The 15,371-nt window shown below is 48.9% G+C and overlaps 1 protein-coding gene across 1 annotated transcript in view; it reads left to right on the forward strand.

Annotated features, from left to right (window-relative positions):
* Positions 1-11,241: 11,241 nt before the first annotated feature.
* Positions 11,242-15,371, forward strand: part of phc2a (polyhomeotic homolog 2a (Drosophila)) — a 44,283-nt gene continuing 40,153 nt past the window's right edge. Inside the window, 1 exon segment of the mRNA XM_049018456.1 lies at positions 11,242-11,358. The gene's annotated coding sequence lies outside the window, so the exon portion shown is untranslated.

A 15,371-nucleotide genomic window follows, 5' to 3' on the forward strand; every position in this document is an offset into this window, starting at 1 on the left:
ATTTCCTTCCCCCAACCCGCTCTCTGTGGGTGAGAGCACGCTGGCTGTGAAGGGCGGCCACCCATAGCTGGAGGCTGAGGGAGCACCCAGGGAGCTGGGGGTTGGGGGCCTCGCTCAAGGACCCGCAGATGTGCTGAGGCCGGGCTTGAGCTGGTGGCCTTCGAATCACAGGCACAGAGGCTCAGCCCACTGAGCCACACGCTGCCCCCAAGGATATCCTGTTGAGGCTCACGGGGGGTCTGGAGCCTATCCTGGAGCGCCAATCCATCACAGAGCAACTCATACACTACACACCCACACACCAAACACTCACACACTCACACACCATTCACTCACACACCACACACTCACACACCACTCACACACACACCATTCACTCACACACCAGTCACTCACACACCAGTCACTCACACACCACACACTCACACACACTCACACACACCACTCACTCACACACACCAAATACTCACACACCACACATTCACACACTCACACACCACTCACTCACACACACCACACACTCACACACAAAACACTCAAACACCACACACTCACACACCAAACACTCACACACCATTCACACACCACACACTCACACACCACTCACACACACACCATTCACTCACACACCAGTCACTCACACACCAGTCACTCACACACCACACACTCACACACACTCACACACACCACTCACTCACACACACCAAACACTCACACACCACACATTCACACACTCACACACCACTCACTCACACACACCACACACTCACACACACCACACACTCACACACCCACACACCACACACTCACATACCAAACACTCACACACCAAACACTCACACACTCACACACCTCACACTCACCCACTCACACACACCAAACACCATTCACTTTACATTTCCGGTTGACTCTTGTTTTGATTGTCACCAGTTTTAACAGCTAGATACTTTACTAGGATTATTCTTAAAGGTTCTACTGAACTGGAACTTTGGACTTGAGGTTCGGGTCTTTAGCTATTAAGCGTCCCAGCCATACATTTAGTGAGAGAGATTACTTAGTTCTGAGTTAATGAAATAGGACCAGTACCATTATTATTGAATAGAATAATTCAGTTTAATACCGCCATGCATTTGCACTGCGCCACACAGGAAGCCAGTGCTCCTCGCAGCAAGAGGACCATGACATGACATTCAGACAAAGTGAATTTGGGTTATTAAGTCAACACCCCCTCATAAGATGGCGCCCTCGGCTGCTGTCTAATTTGTTTGGCTGCTACCGATGACAAGTATTCAGAGTTTGAAAGATATACAGTGATAAGCCACTTGTGCCACATTCGCTGGAATCAAGCTCACATTCAAGGATTTGCAGTGTAGTGATGCCCCCTACTGGGGAAAAGGGAATGAAGATTCTCCAGATGAGGGGCTGCGCTCAGACAACCCACGTTATTTGTGAAGCTAAACTAAGACACTGAATTACAAAAATAATAGCTGCAAATAATTAGTGAGAATTTGTTTGAACTGCTATCCATCCATCCATCCATCCATCTGCTCTATTAACCTTCATCTGCTCCAGGCCAGTTTTCATTTTCATTTTGGATGACATTTGTATTCAAGGTAAAGCTGACTTAGCTCCTGATCTTTCCAACCTGATCTGGAAGCAACCTTCTGCTCAGCGTAGCCTTCTGCCAGCAGAACCAAATGCAGATTTTTTTTTTTTAAATACAGTGGTCTCTTAATTTTTTCCAGAGCTGTACCACAAATTTTTTTGCAGTTTTGGTAATAAAAAAATAAGAAGTAGACTCAGGCCTCACGAAATACATGCAAATATTTGCCTTTGTGGTAAATGAAGTATTAAAAGCTGTAAGGTGACTTAACCTCCCACCAGGACGGCTGACAAGCCTGAGTGCATCTTAACATACTGTTGTGACTTGAACCTCTGAGACTATCTCACTGTGGACGTGTTCCTCCGATAGCAGAGGATAAGGTGCTGACACTACGCACGTCGCAGGCAGAGACACAGTCCTTGAGCTCAGCTCGGCTGTCTGGAGGACTTTTCACACAAAAACGCCGCCAGCTTTTCGACCTGCCTTCAGTCACGTACACTATATAGAAAGAAGTACTGAGACACCTGGCCATTACACCTGCCTGAAGCATGTGGCTCAGTGGGCTGAGCCTCTGTGCTTGTGACCTGCAGCTCACCAGCTCAAGCCCGGCCTCGGCAGGTCTGCAGGTCCTTGAGCGAGGCTCTTAAGCCCCAGCCTCCTGGGTGCCGCTATGGGTGGCTGCCCTTCACGGCCAGCTTTCTCTCACCCACAGAGTGCAAGTTCAGGGAGGCATAAAGAGAATTTCCCTACAGGGATAATTATTATTCCAACACCACAATACACAACAACAACAAAGACCCAACAGTCCCAGTAAACAGCAGTGCAGTGCAGTGCAGTGCAGGGCAGGGCAGTGCAGGGCAGTGCACACATGCAGCAGACTGTGAAGCAAACTAAATATCAGGAAGGGACATCAGTTGGGTGTTTTTTCCTTCCACCTGTTAGGAGAGGAATTGAGGGACAACACTGGTGCAGCTTAGTGGAGAACTAACACAGGTTTATTAGGGACCAATACGCAATGTAATAGAAACCAAAAGGACCACAGAGGAGTCACAATGGAAGGGTAAAAGCAACAGAGCAACACCAACACCAACAACACCAACACCAACAACACCAACACCAATACCAACAACACCAACACCAACATCAACATCAACATCAACACCAACACCAAATATTACTAGAACATCACACTTATATATGAGGTACTCATGTATGAAGGTAACATGGAGGAGAAAATTAGTGTGACTAATTGGGAAATAAATGGAAGGAGACAGGATGGTCAGCAAAGACCTCTACTGGCCAAACAGGAGCAGATTAGGGACCGACTGACAGATCGTCCGTCAGTCAGTCAGTCAGTCAATCTTCTTATCCTGGTCAGATTTGTGAATGCTTGCCTTTTTATTTTTAGAAATTTAAGATTAAATGACATGGATATGACTAAGTGCTCTAATGGGAGAGAATCATCAATCAGTGTTCTGACTGATGATTAATCAGGGTTTTAAGGTGAAAATTTCTTGTTAAATTACAGCAATTTGAAAATTATAACATGGTCACCGATCTGCACATAGTTTAGATTTACCTGCATAAATCTCTGATCAGTATCGATGACAGCTGGGTTAAACTGTCCTAGCGTATGTTTAACTGACGCATGTTTAGCTAGGGTGCAGTGGTTAGCACTGTTGCCTCACACCTCTGGGACCCGGGTTCGAGTCTCCGCCTGGGTCACATGTGTGTGGAGTTTGCATGTTCTCCCCATGTCGTCGTGGGGTTTCCCCCGGGTACTCCGGTCTCCCCCCACAGTCCAAAAACTGTGAGGCTAATTGGACTTGCTAAATTGCCCGTAGGAATACATGTGAGAGTGAATGGTGTGTGAGTGTGCCCTGCAATGGGCTGGCCCCCCATCCTGGGTTGTTCCCTGCCTCGTGCCCATTGCTTCCGGGATAGGCTCCGGACCCCCCGCGACCCAGTAGGATAAGCGGTTTGGAAAATGGATGGATGGATGGATGTTTAGCTAACACTAAATACCTTTTAGTTCTCATCTAGACCTTTTCATAAAAGCTGCACTTTCCTTATTGTGGACCCTACCCAGATCCCAATGGCATGAGCTCACATCAGTTTCTTTTTAAATGAAGATTCCTCCTGTTAACCACATTACCAAAGATTTCGCTTTTACCTTGAAATGACATTACTTCATTACTGCATTGGGAGAAATAATTCCCATTTCGTATGTCTGTTTGCCAGTTTCCTACAGGCAGAAAATCTCAGTTTAACCACCAGTGTTGTCACAACCGGTCGCGGAGGTAAGCGGCGATCGTGCGGTAGGGCGTGGAAGGAGCAGGCAGGCAAGCGGGATAACGGGGGTTTAATGAGGTAACGGGGAGCAGGAGACATGTAACGCCACTAACATCAATGACAGACAAAGCAAACTGGGGAGACCAGGACTTAAATACACGGAACAAGGCAGCAGGAAACAAGACACGACTGGGCACGATCAGGAAATCACACGTGGGTAATTAGGGGGCGTGGCACACACGAGGAGCGGACGAGCCGGGCATGACAGAACCCCCCCCCAAAGGCGCGCTACACCGGGCGCGCCAAGGAAGGGGGCGACGGACGGGACGAGGCAGAACAGGACCTGGAAAACAAGAACAGAATTAACGCACGACGGGGAACAGGACCGAAGCACAAAACAAGGCAAGAGACAGAACATAGGACAGGAGCTGACAAAGGGCCGGGAAAGCGGAGAGACAGATCAGAAAGGGAGACACAGAGGGAACAGGCGGGACAAAAGGACCGGGAGTGAACGGAGGGAAGCCAGAGGGAGAAGGAGGAACACGAGGAGCAGAGACGGGAGGAACAAAGGAACGAGGAACGGAGAAAGGAGGAAAGACGGCAGGAGGAACAAACAAAGGAGGGACCAGGGCAGGAGAGAAGGGAGAGAAGGCGGGGGAACAAAGGGGAGCCCGTGGGAGCCCCAGCGGGCGACGGGCGGCAGCCGGAGGGGACCGAGAAGGGGCCGAGGAGACAGGGCGAGGGACCCGCGGAGGGGCCAGGGAGGGAGCAGGAGGGAGCACCAGGGAAGGGGACGAGGGAGCTGGAAGGGGCCCACGGCGAAGGCACAGAGGAGGGGGGAGCCGCCGTAGGCGACCGACCAGGCACCGGAGGGGGGAGCGAGGCGGGGTGACGAGGTATCGGAGGGGGACCCGCAGGCGACAGCCGACCCGGAGGGCCAGGACCCGCAGGCGCCAACCGAGCCCCAGCGCAGGCGAGGCAGGGCGAGCCAGGGGGCAGGGCGGGCGGGACCCCAGCCCTGCGTCTGTGTCCCCTTCCCCTGCGGGACACAGACAGGCCGACCCCAGGTCGGGGTCGACGCCGCCGGGGCGAGGGACCAGGGGTCACAGGAGCGGGGCCAGGGACAGGAGCGGGGCCAGGGACACGGTCAGGCTGTGGGGGCGCCGGCCCGGGAGCTGCAGCAGGCGGCTGCAGAGGGGGCGCCTCTGCAGGAACTGGAGCGCGGTCAGGAACTGGAGCGCTGACGGGAGCTGCAGGTGGCTGCAGTGGGGGCGCCTGCCTGGGAGCTGCTGCAGGCGGAGGGGGCGCCTCTGCAGGAACTGGAGCGCGGTCAGGAACAGGAGCGCGGTCAGGAACAGGAGCTGGCTGCAGTGGGGGCGCCTGCCCGGGAGCTGCAGCAGGCGGTTGCAGAGGGGGCGCCTCTGCAGGAACTGGAGCACGGTCAGGAACAGGAGGTGGTTGCAGTAGGGGCGCCTCTACAGGAACTGGAGCGCGGTCAGGAACAGGAGGTGGCTGCAGTGGGGGCGCCGGCCCGGGAGCTGCAGGTGGCTGCAGTGGGGGCGCCGGCCCGGGAGCTGCAGGTTGCTGCAGTGGGGGCGCCGGCCCGGGAGCTGCAGGTGGCTGCAGTGGGGGCGCCGGCCCGGGAGCTGCAGGTTGCTGCAGTGGGGGCGCCGGCCCGGGAGCTGCAGGTGGCTGCAGTGGGGGCGCCTGCCCGGGAGCTGCAGGTGGCTGCAGTGGGGGCGCCTGCCCGGGAGCTGCAGCAGGCGGCGGCGGCTGCACGGGAGCGGGGTCCGCCGGCAATGGCGGCTGCGCGGGAGCGGGGTCCGCCGGCAATGGCGGCTGCGCGGGAGCGCAAGCCGCAGGTGGAGGAAGCTGCGCAGAGCTAACGGACAGCGGCGATGGCTACTCCGGCTGCGCAGGTTGCAGAGGCTGGCGCTGCGCTGACAGCGCAGGCAGAACTGGCACGTCCTGGGAGGGGGAGACGGGCGCGGTCCTCTTCGGGACCCGGGGTATCGAGTCCCTTACGGCCCTAATACCTCCCCAATTAGCCAGGTGTTCGGGCCGGTGATTATACCGGTGCAGGGGCGGTAGTTCATCCGGAGCGAACGGCTCCAGCTCGGGATACGAGAAAGGAATGTCCTCCTCGTCGCTGCTGGAAGCCCCGACTCTCACCAGGAAGTGGACTCCCCTATGGAGCGGGTCAGGGACGGAGCCCTGGACGAGCCCCTCTCTCTCGTCCTCAGCGAGAGACCAGGAGTCGGCGAGGGAGCATGTGCCCAGTCGGATGGGCTCAGGCAGGGGCTTCCTTCTCCTCTGCTTCCTCCTTTTCTTCCGGTCTGTCATTCTGTCACAACCGGTCGCGGAGGTAAGCGGCGATCGTGCGGTAGGGCGTGGAAGGAGCAGGCAGGCAAGCGGGATAACGGGAAACCGGGGGTTTAATGAGGTAACGGGGAGCAGGAGACATGTAACGCCACTAACATCAATGACAGACAAAGCAAACTGGGGAGACCAGGACTTAAATACACGGAACAAGGCAGCAGGAAACAAGACACGACTGGGCACGATCAGGAAATCACACGTGGGTAATTAGGGGGCGTGGCACACACGAGGAGCGGACGAGCCGGGCATGACAAGTGTAGGGAGGACAACAATTTTAATAAAAATCATAGCATCAGTTCGGGGCAAGTACAAGGTCACAGGTTCTGATTTTTATGTAACTTATTGCCTGTCAGTGACTAACTTACCATACAGTACAATCTGAAAAGGAACAAACCAAATACAAACTTCATTAATATAGTACAGAAGGAAATAATGAGACACTTGCAGTCAGAACTCATTAGCTGTTACACATTGCATTAGATGTGTCCATTAGATTATGGGTTTGCAACATTTATTGAAAAAATGAAGCACAATTTCACAACCAATAAAGAGGCTCCTTTAAAGCGTAATCATGGGACATGCATGCTGATATTGTCTGAGACATCAAGCCGAAATTCAGGACCTGATGAGTATGCTTTTCAGTGCACATGTTTGATATCCGCCATATCGCCGATCTGCCCATACACCACCCAATAATCAGATTAGCCCAAAGAACATGCAGCGGACAGTACATTATCATGGCCCTCCTTGTCCAGAACTTAACATGGAAGCTATGGGTGCAAGACAGGGAATTAACCTATCACAGAATAATAATAATAATAATAATAATAATAATAATAATAATAATAATACATGCATGCTCGAGACATCCTGCTGGGTATCTAGCTGAGACCGGGAGAGCCTGCCTGAGACCGGGAGAGCCTGCCTGAGACAGAGGCTGTGAGGTGGGAGGAGCCTCACCTGCGTGATGCTGGGTCCCCTTCCAGGCTGGGGGCCTCGGTGGGGGTGTGACCTAAAAAATAAAAGAGGATAAATTAAAACAGAGGGAAAACTGCCATTGTTTCGATAACAGTTCATCTGATTCAACTTTAAAACAAGGATTTTCTGTGGATTATTTTCCAAATCCCAACTTCAGAAGTCGCTTACCGTCCAGCCTCTTCCCACCAGCAGATGGCAGTGTTATGTGAACATAAACATCGAACTCTGCATGTAGCGACAGGCTTGGCCTCAATGTGACCCAGAGCACCAGACCAAAAAAAAAAAAAAAAACAACACAGAAAAATCTACCTCTTCCCACGCGAGACAGTAGGGGTTCCCTTAGAATTCCGCTAAAAGATTGTCATAGTTATTATAGTTGTTACAGTTATTTACAAACGGAATAAACTAGCTGTGCTATTGGATGGCGATTTAGCTAAGAGCTAATTATACATCGGTATAACAGCATTATAATGGCCGCATGCATTTGGTGGGAGGCAGTCTGGAAGCGACTGTGCTTAAGGACGCGGTCTGAATAGGAAAGACCCAGGAGAGGTACTGCTGCAGCATGCAGGAGAACAGGCCGCTTAACCAGAAAGATTGCTGCAAAAAGGTCACCTGCCCGATAAATTTATGGCTAATGATTGTCACTTTGTGTCAACACAATGTGCTACCTACTAGGACAACTACTAGTAATAATAATAATAATAATAATAATAAATACTAACTTATCCGTTTTGTGTTTTATGCTTATGGTGCACATATGTAATGCACGTATGCATTTTTTTTTCTCGTCCAAATTCACAGCATAGTTCCAGGTAAAACGTCGCATGCTTGTCAAGCGCACAAACTGCATACTCGGCCAACTCCCGCTAGACGCTCCGACCATCTTGAAAAACCTGCCCTTCTTTAAAGTGCGTCCCACCAAGCTCTCCGCTTTGCCGGGTGATTCCCTTAAGACCACTCTGAATCTATTAACCAGACCCTCCAGCGGCACCCACCTTGCTCAGCCCATAAACTGCATTATCCTAACTTAATATATCCCCCCGTTATCTAAAGATCCTGCTCTGCCCCGAGTGGCCATCAGCTTATCCAGCCCTCACACTGGGATCCTGATTGTATTATTTTAAGGAGAATGAGAATGGAATCGATGGAGGAAATGAATCTTGGAAAGTGACTGTGGGCGGGATCACCACAGGCGGCCAATCACCAGCTTGTGTAACCCACTTTTAACCCACTTTCCATTGGTTACTTTTCTGGTTCCCAATGAGTCACACAGTGATTGACATAATACAATAAGTCCGCACACTACATTGTTGGAGTACCCCTCTTACAACATTACGGAAGAAATTTATTTTTTACTCTTTCACTAATCAGTGCTCTATGTTAATACTGTTATTTTTTGCAATTTGCTTTATTTTACTTTAATGTGGCCAATTGACTAATAAATTCCTTGTACTTGGGTTGTACAGGGCAAATAAAGTTCATTCCGGTTCTGATTCATAGCATGTTTAATGGTTGCAGGTGTGAATCTGCCCTTCTGCATGTCATTTTCAAATGACCATTAGATGCTGAGTATATGTTGTACTGTTTAGATACGTGTTTTGAGAAAAACAGGCATGGAATAATGAAATTTCTGCCATGCTGGATGTATGTGCAGTTAACAGGCACTCCTCCCAATAAAAAATACAAGAAACCCTTTTCCAAACTGGTCTGTTGTCCTGTGCGACTAATTATGACCGAATCCACTGCACTTCCCACACGCTGAAGCAGCATGAGGAACTTATTACCTCAGAGGGAAACAGAAGACCTGCTTCTTTCAAATTCCTCACCACTGTGTGACCTGTTTAATTATCTCATTACTACAAAAGCACCTGTGTGTGTCCAAGAAAATTATACCAATAATCCCAGGCCAGCATTTCTGTCGGTGAATTTTCTGCTTAACCCTTTACTAGCCAGAGGTCGGTTCGGAAAAACGAATTAATGACACCAGAGCCGGTTTAAAATGACGCATAACTTGTTTTCCTGGTCAAAGGAAGGCTACACGGAGATTCTCAACTTTCCACGTCTGACATGTCAGCCCACGCTGGGACATCAGAATATATTTGCATGTATTGCGACTTCTGCATGCTTCCATTAACAGTATGGTAATTGTGTTAACAACAAGGGTTTTCCAAAGACCAGCTATGCCCCCACTCCCCCCGACCCCTCCTCTCTTCAACCTATGGCTGCGGTCTGGCTATTACCATTAAAATTTCCCTGATGATTGTCGGCCGCCTAGCCTACTGTCGATCCTAAAGACAATAGTGAGATCTATGTTTCAATATACAATGAGTTCAATTTAAATTGTGGTTGACGAAAATATGGATGTGATACGTTGTAACTGTCGCTACAGTAGATCATATCCTTGTAAGAAACAAAATACTGTCTCTGGGGATGGGAAGAAATTATAATTGTTGTTTTAATTAACAAATATAACAGACAGAAATGCCCAGGCATGTAATTTAACACTGTATTTTGAAACAAATACGAATTGGCATGTTCTTCATACCTTCAACAAACTTTTTTTTTTTTTTTTACTTCTGCTACTTAGGAAAATCTTAGATTTTTATATCCTGCTGATTATTGTCAAAGAGGTGAAAACCTGCATAGGAAATAATTCAAGTTAATCGGTTGTTAATCCTAATTGCCACACGATTAAAACAGACTCAGAAGAGGATTGACACCCTGTGTGTCTGCTTCTTAGATTTTAGAGATAAAGCATTCACTTCTGGGGTGAGTCGGCAGCGTTTCACGCCTGCACCCAGCCCCGAAGTCCTGGGGCGGGATGCTCAGCATATGAGATATGTCTGGGATCATGCCAAAGTTTCCCTGTTGGCAGTGGGATGGTGAGAGTGACGATGTGATTCTGTAACCTTTATGGTGCCGGTTTGCATCCCAGGAGGAACCCCTGAGTAGGAAGCTTATGTTCAGAGCTTAACTGGAATTCATCCATCTGATGCTGTGTGATGGCGGGCTGCAGGCTGTCTAAGGCAGCCTAGAGCAGTGTTTCCCCCCACTAGATCCTCAGACGGTCCACATTTTTGCTCCCTCCTGGGGAGGGAGCAAAAATGTGAACTGTCCAGCAGGCAGCTGGGAGGGAGTAAATGCGTGGATGGTTTGGGGGGGTCCTTGAAGACTGGGTTGGGAACCACTACCCTAGGGTAGAAGGCGCAGGAACACCCCACCCCTGATGGGATGCCAGACCATTGAAGGCTTAACTGGAATCACCCCAGTAAAACACCCATAAATGGGAAGGAATTGTAGGCATTTGTGCAAGCATTGACAAATCCATTAAGATAAATGTTCAGTCACATGGCTGTTGTATTAGCTATTTAAAAATCTGTGCTATGTGACTGCCAGCTCTTGGGCCCCTCGCCACAGAACGGCATTGCTGACATTTCTGCTACCTGTGTTTTTGTCTGCAAATATATTCCTTCCTACTTAAAATAATATTTCAGTCACTTTCTACAAACCATAAACACTGCTTCTTCGACAGCCTGTGTGATACAGTCTTAACATAAAAACCTGCCCTCATGAAGAAATGGGAAAAGATTTTATTTGAAGAAAAATTACATATTAAAATTTTGTAATGTCTTATTTGATAACTTGCTGTATTCCTAAGAGAATAACATTATTTCATAAATTTCTATGGTTCTGTTTCTTGTACCCAAAAGAAAATGTGAAGTCTGCCTTCTCTATTCGGTACAACATTCCAGTTTGACGGCAGACGCCATAAAATTCCAAGTAAGGGTTAAACCCCTCTTTGTTGCCATGGAGATTCTGATAGGCTCTCTTTACTACTGGCTTGACATAGAACAAGAGAGGAAGGGGAGTGTTTGAGGGGGAAGGGGAGTGTCAAATGAATGCCTTGCGAGGCCATTGGTCAGATGAGATCACATGCTGCCTTTTGGAACGCTAATTCATTTACCATTTTTTTCCCTCTTCCCCAGCTCCTCCTCCCGTCTATTCGAGAGACTGTGAGACAGGACAAGATCCAGAAATGGTGGAGGATAACAGGAAAGAAACAAACATTTAAGCCGAGGAGGAAGACAAGGCCGAGGCAAAAGGTACGTTTAGTTGGCTTTCTTTGTTTGTGTAAGTGGAGTGGTGCGCGAGACCTCATTGTTGTGACTTTAATTTCAGCTTTTGCCACACGCGTCTGCATTAGTGTAGTTCTCCATGCATGCGGGACCCTTTGTAATGAGGGAAAATTTAGTGTCTCCCTGACAGAATAATGATGTTCAGTTCAGCCACATTTACCCACCTAGGGCAAGTTACGTGGGGCCAAAGATGTAGACGAAAGATCTTTTTTACTCTCTCTTTACACTTCATTATTTTACCGACATCCTGACCCAGCTTACCCTGAAGATGCCAGTGACTCCTGTGCTGCTGCCTCGGTATGTCCTGTTTACCTTGCCTTCTGACGGGCACGCAAGTCTGCTTGCGTTAAAGAGGAACATTACAGCTGTTTCTCTCCCGAGGTCTCAGGGCTGGTGTCCACGGGGTCAGGCCCCAAGGGGGGGAAACATTTATCTTGACAAGTGTGTCATGTCATTAATGGTAAGCAGTAGGCTTGTCCCACCTCCCCCCAAACCAACTGGCCTACAAAACCCCCCACTCCGTCTTTCTGTTTCACTTAAATCAGAGCACAATGCGGGAAACCAATACGGTGGGCAGAGAGTTGGCCCAGAGGTCAGGAAGTTGTACCTGCGGTCAAAAGGTTGGCAGGTTAAGTTTCCATACGGTGGCCTCTGCTGTACTTCGGATCACTGTGAGTTCGCACACTGTCCTTGGTCTGTTTACGCGCCGGATAGATGCCAACGTGTACGTGTCAGGAGAGGCGCGTTCTGCTGTGAGCCGCCCTCCAGCATCCTCGCTGTCTGTGTCCTGACCCTCCTCTCGATTTACGCACCCTCTTCACATCTTGCAGACACTCACGTCCTGACAGCCCTAACAACCGGACGGGAGGGGCAGGGGCGGGGGGATGACCCCGTCCCCGTCTCAAACCGCAAACGCCAACCCAATGTCGCCATGAAACCTGGATGCACCCGCTCTCATCTCTACAGCCTTAGCTTCCTGACACTAAAAAACTGCCTGATGGAGTCGTTAGGCAACTTCCTGCAGATAACACAGGCGTCAACAGTAACGTCATAAAAACATAACCCCCCCATAGCAGCTATACTGATGTGAGCTCCAGTTTACCTCTGTAACACGGTGCCTTTGGGGCGGAATGTCCGTTAGGAGGTTCGCCTGCAACGTGCAGCTCTCCATCAAACCTCCAACGTGACACTTGCCTTTCTGATAACACGGAGGCACAAAGAATCTCAGTTTCATCCCTGGATCTGCAGAGAACAGGGAGAATCAGTCGTGTGGAAAAGGCACAACCCAACCTGCCTTTGGCTGCAGGAAGCAGCCGATTGGGCTTAAGATCCAGAAAATGCACTCCGACGCATACATACATGCCCTGAAAAGCCACAGCAATTGACATCTGCCAACTCTTAATCTCAGCCTCTTGGCTGGTGCTGTGATCCTCTAGGCTTTAAGGGTACTTTAAGTACTTCATTTAAATCATTCTGCCGTGAAAACACCTTAAGTTTCTAATCAGGGAATCTTTTTCTTTAGCCTAAGTAGGCTAAGTGGTGATGTAGCAGATTCAGTATTTTATTTTTTAAATACACCTTAATTATCAACGTAAAAATAGTAAAAATAGTGTAATAATTACTCCGGAACTACTCAAGCATTTAATTAACATTAAACGGGGAACACAGTTTCATAACGGACTTAACATCCTAGGAATTTTCAATCAAAAATAGACTAGACAATGTTTCCACATCAATTTAAAATAAAAAAATAATAATTAACAAATATTTTGGACTGTAAAAGTAGCCCTAAGAGATTAATGTTAGGTAAATCTACCGTGAGCTAACATGGTAAGTAGGCTACAAAACTGCGGGCGAGTTTTTGCTATAGCGCAATTTCGGCTCTAAAAGCCGTAGCTGCCCTAAAAGAAACCAGCCCACCGGGTGAATGGAGATCTACTTCCATTTACTTCCGAGAAGTTTTCACACGTCATGGTGTTTGCAAGTGAACCGTGACTCCCGGGTAACAGGATCGCAGTGTCGACGGCCGCCCTCCGGCTCCCCGGCGCCCCGGCGCGGAGCTGCCGAACTCGGCGCCCGGGCGCTGCCTGCAGAGCCCAGTTTAGCGCTTGTACCGCTTCGTCGCATTATGTTTAGTAGATTAAAGCACAGGCTAATCTCTTAAATCTGTGCTGATAAGGTTATATTTATTTGTTTTGAAATGGATTCTTGCTAATACCCTCAAATAAATATACCACCAAAATTGTATTACGATGGTGCCGTTTCTAGTTCAATGCAGGGTTACACAACGTTACACGAACGCTCCTGGACTTGTGTAGTTAAGGACGTTAAAGAGATTTATGTGTAAAAAACTGAATCAAAATATTTGTTAAATAGTATCACCTGAGTGAAATAGCGTGACGGGCACGCTACCGTGATTATATTAAGTTTCATTCTAGTGTAATTTATAGTGTACGGGCCATATTTTCTGTCACAGATTTTATGCGCGGCGTAAAACGTATTGCAGCGTTTGAAGAACCTGTTTTGTCGGTACTTTTTTCTTTCAGAAAATTGTAAAGTAAACAGAATGGTCAATGTGTCAGGGTATTGTGGAAATTGGCCTGGGGCAGTATGGTAGTGTGAAAAGCACTCAAACAAAGAACTAGTTTTGTTTCACTCTGTAAGTCATTTCCTTTCATCTGTCTAATGGCAGATAAACTATTTTTTCCTCTGGATTACGGGGCATTAAAAGCATTTTGTGCGTTTTTATAAGGAAGTGTGATTCCTCGGCAGTTGCTTCGGAGAAAATATCAGGCGTTTTTCTTTCAACAGTGGTTTCGGCGGGATGGTTGAATGACTTTAGACTATAAACGGAATATAGTGTGTCATTGTGTAACTTTGACTCCCTCTAACTGAGTGGTGAATGGGGCACGAGAAAAATCAAGGCATCGATCTCTGCATTGCTGCTGCCCGTATAGATAAGTGCGACTGCTTGCACGTCTTCATCAGCCTGTGACCTGAGGGCAGTTCAGCGTGTCTGAAATTGGCACGCCGTTGCATAATACTGTGGGACAGCGCTTGGTTTCCGAACGTGTCACTGAATGCAGTTGACGTTCCTGCTTGCTTAATGTACTGATTGTACAGACCCCTTAAGCTGGAAAGTGTCTGTCTAATAAATGGACGTGAACTTGTTTTTCGGGCACAGGGACAGCGGGTGGTGACAGACATCAGGCAAATGGTGACGGAGTGGAACCGTGCGCCGTTAAATGGGGGAGAGGGTCAGCTCACACTTTTAACACTGGAGTTTGTCTGAAACAAAAAAAAAAAAGATCAGAGAAACTTTAGGTGTAAGACTGTTGATCATTCGATGCCAGATCTGAGTACGAAAATGACGTACTGCGATGTGGCGTGAGAAGCGGTCATTAGCCGGCACAGCTTGCCTTACCGGGGCTCGGCTGTTCGTGCAGCTCGACATTTTAACGGCACATTCTGAGTTAAGTTTCTCACTTAGGGCTCTCCTGGGACCATAGCCAGCTACTGGCTGCTCAGTTACTCCAGCTTCTCAGCAAACCGCGCTACAGCAGGGCTCCCCTCCCCCCCAGTCCCGAACCTCACACGCCAGCCAGGTGTTCCTGCTTCACCTGAGCCTGATCCATGTGCTCAGGGCCAGATTCTCACCTTGGGGGTCCTCCAGCTCACAGCTGGGAGGCATAAATCTCCTGTTGTTAGCAGAGCTCTGGCCTTTGGTCCTGATTTGGTCCTGCGTCTCCCTTGCCTGACCTATGCCGTTCCTTGTAAGATATGACCCCTTATGCTGCTCTGATCACTCACATTCAGGCTTGTTTCAGCATCTGCGTCAAACGTGTTGCCACATCTGTCTGCTTCTTTGACGCTCGACCCGTACGCAACGGCAGGAAAATTCCAGAATATCAGATCTATCCTTCTGCCTATGATCAAAAATCAAGACTGTCGGGAAAGGACCGTAAGAATAAATTTTAAGA

Source organism: Brienomyrus brachyistius, chromosome 6, assembly GCF_023856365.1.
Source record: "Brienomyrus brachyistius isolate T26 chromosome 6, BBRACH_0.4, whole genome shotgun sequence".
NCBI lineage: Eukaryota > Metazoa > Chordata > Actinopteri > Osteoglossiformes > Mormyridae > Brienomyrus > Brienomyrus brachyistius.